Below are 3,460 nucleotides of genomic sequence, written 5' to 3' on the forward strand. Positions count from 1 at the left end.
TTTTCTCTTGCAATTTACTTAGTTTAATTTAGTCTAAAACCAATTCACTCACATAAACTCTTGAATTTTATTTCTCTTGCAATTAGATTAATTTAGTTAAAATCTAGATAAACTTTGAAATAACACATTTTCCACATACTCCCTGAGTTCGATACCCTCTTACTACTATCTATAGTTGTTTTGGGGATTAAATTTGATAGTGACCACGACATCACGTCAAATTTTGGCGCCGTTGCCGGGGAGTAGTGCGCAACGTGTGTTAGTTTAATAGTTTTGTTTTGTTATTTTCGGGTTTACGTTGGTTGTGTTTTAGTGTGCAGGTACTTCAGGTGTATGCATACTAGGGGCTCTCACAGGTCATCACCGCTATCGTTTGATCCGGAAATTGAAAGAACGCTAAGACAAAACAGAGTTTTAGTACGAGAAAACAAGATCATTGGTTCACCCACTTCACCCATCACACCGAGAAACATCATGGCTGATTCTCAAATTCCACCTACAACGGGTCAAACGACCTCATCCTTTATACCTACTTCCACCCAACCATCACCAAACACCACATTACCTAATACCACCGCCGAATTCACACCATCCAATGTCACCCAACCAATCACCACTCAAGCTGAACCTGCCATCACCTACAACCCATCCACCACAATCCCACCATTATCCCACTTCTTTCCCCCAACTACGGGTCAATCATCATCCACTTTCACAATTGCACCAAATTCAACCATTGTGCATACTACTTCATCCTTTAGACCACAACAATCGGGTTTTCAGTATTCGACCATCCCATTTGGGCAAACTTCGGGAATTCAAGGAGATGGTTATGATGAGGGATTTGAAGATTATGAGGGGTATGAAGAGGATGGGTATTTTTACGGAGGTTATGGTGATCAAGGAGATTTTGGATATGTTCAAAGTCAATCTCAAGGGATGGCAAGTGTTGGTGGAATGCCACAACAACAACTTATACCACAACACATTCGGCCAAGACCTCAAGGGCCACCAATGCCACAACCTATTCCATTGCAACAAGTCCGGCCACAACATGTACAACAACAATTTCAAAGACCACCTCAACGCCCACCGATGCGACAACAACAGTTTCAACAACCAATCGCACCACAAGGGCAAGTACCAAGGCCAAATGGTCCTATTATTCCAAGAGGTAGGTATGGTGTACCAAGGAGACACCTTAGAGAAAATGTGAGGGGCATTGAAGCACATTTTCGGCCGGTAATCACGCAAAACCCTTCACCAGTAGTCATTCCTCATAATGATCAAGGGCGAACATTTGAAGTAAGAACCAACTCTTTGCAAAGTTTACCAAAGTACAAGGGGTTGGCAACGGAGGAGCCTTATTTTCATTTAGAGGCTTATGACTCGATTTGCAACACTCTTGGGAGCCAAGGGTTTTCAGCTGACGATATTAAATTGGTTTTGTTCCAATTCTCCTTGGAAGAGAAGGCGAAAAAATGGTTCTACACGTTACCTTCGGCATCCATATATACATGGGGGGAGATGCAACAAACTTTCTTGGATGAGTTTTACACCGCCCAAAAGACCAACGATGCAAGGAAGGGGTTGAGAAGCTTCCAACAACAACATGGTGAGATGTTTCATGAGGCATTCGAGAGTTTCAATATGATGATTAAAAATTGCCCTCACCATGGAATTGAATTGTGGGAGTTGATGAATGCCTTTCACGAGGGGTTGAGTTTCGAAGATGCACGTGATTTGATGTCTATCACCGGTGGGACTTTTGGAACAAACTATGAGAATGATGATTGGGAGTTCTTGGAAAGCATGGCAACTACATCAAAAAGGAAAGCTCAAGCCTCAAGAAGAGCCCGACCGACCACTACCCGACCGCAAGTGCACGCCATAGATGATGGTAATGTTCAAACCACTAACCAAATATATGATGTTTGTGCTTTGTGTAATGAAATAGGTCATGCGGCTGAAAATTGCCAAGGGATGTTGGACGGGCAATACGAGGAAGTCCATGCGATTCAAGGTCAAGGTCAAGGAGGAGGTGGTAGGAACTACAACAACATGAACTCTAATACCTACCACCCCGGGTTGAGGAACCACCCGAATTTTAGATATGGGAACCCTTCAAATCAAGCAAATCCGAATTTTCAAGGTAGCCAAGGTAACTTTCGTTCACGCCAATCTTACAATAACCAAGGTGGATATCGAGGCGGAAATAACCAAGGTTATCAAAAGCAATACCAAACGGGTCAAGAACAAGGGGGGTCTTCGGGTGGAAACGAAATGATGGATATGTTGAAGAGCATGCAAGCGGAGATGCAAAAGAGAAACCAAATGGATGATGCTCGTATACAAAAAGATGAGGCCCGAGATAAGGCCATTCAAACTTTGACCACCCAAATGGGTCAACTTGCAACTGAAGTGTCAGAATTGAAGAAAAATAAAGGTCAATTACCAAGCGACTCTAAGGTAAACCCATCTCATGGTACTTCTAGAGGTAATCATGTTCCCATTCATCATGTAAGTGTTTTGAGGAGTGGGAAGGAGTATAAAACCAATCCTTCACCGGATTTGGTTGATGGGGTGGTTGAAGATATAACGGGTCAAGATAGTGAGGAAGAAAATGAATTACCTATTGTTTCTTCTAAAAAAACCGATTTTGAAAAACCCGAAGCTAGTAAAGAAAAAGAAAAGATAAATGAGGGTGAGAGATCTAGTGAAGTACCATTTCCCTCGGCTTTATTGGATCCGGGTAGAAAAAATTTTATTTCAAAACGGGGTCCTCAAAAAGAGGAAATGTGGGAGGTTTTTAAACAGGTTAAAATCAATCTTCCTTTGCTTGAAGCTATTAAACAGGTACCTGCTTACGCGAAGTTTTTAAAAGAATTGTGTACCCAAAAGAGGCAACAAAAAGTGCCTAAATTGGTTGATTTGAAGGAGCGGGTAAGCGCGGTTTTAAAAGGAGATATTCCTCCTAAGTTACAAGATCCGGGAACGCCTTTTATAAATATTCAAGTAGGAAATTTTCAAACTGCGAGGGCGTTATTGGATCTTGGAGCCGGAGTAAGTATCTTACCGGGGGGTTATACGACCAATATGATTTTGGTCCATTGAAACGGGTTGAGACAACGGTGGTATTAGCCGATTTGTCTCATAAACTTCCTCGGGGGATTGCACGGGATGTGATAGTTAAGGTTGATGAGTTCTATTATCCCGTGGACTTTCTTGTGCTAGACTACTCATCCGCGGACCCAATTCAACAACAAAATATTATTTTGGGTCGGCCGTTTTTAAACACCGCACATGCCGTTATTGATTGTCGATATGGTACGGTCGACATGACATTCGGTAATAGAAAGATGAGATTAAACGTTTTTACTAATGGTACTAATGTTTATGATGAGTGTTTTGTAGCAAACTTCATAGATGAATATGACCCAAAGGAGTTCGAGGAAGAGAT

The 3,460-nt window shown here is 41.9% G+C and overlaps 1 non-coding gene across 1 annotated transcript; it reads right to left on the reverse strand.

The window, feature by feature from the left end:
- Positions 1-1,576: 1,576 nt before the first annotated feature.
- LOC118492752 lies at positions 1,577-1,682 on the reverse strand. The gene has a single exon (XR_004894754.1). It is a non-coding gene; the product is annotated as a small nucleolar RNA R71 (small nucleolar RNA).
- Positions 1,683-3,460: the final 1,778 nt, after the last annotated feature.

The sequence above is a fragment of the Helianthus annuus genome, chromosome 5 (genome assembly GCF_002127325.2).
Source record: "Helianthus annuus cultivar XRQ/B chromosome 5, HanXRQr2.0-SUNRISE, whole genome shotgun sequence".
Lineage (NCBI taxonomy): Eukaryota > Viridiplantae > Streptophyta > Magnoliopsida > Asterales > Asteraceae > Helianthus > Helianthus annuus.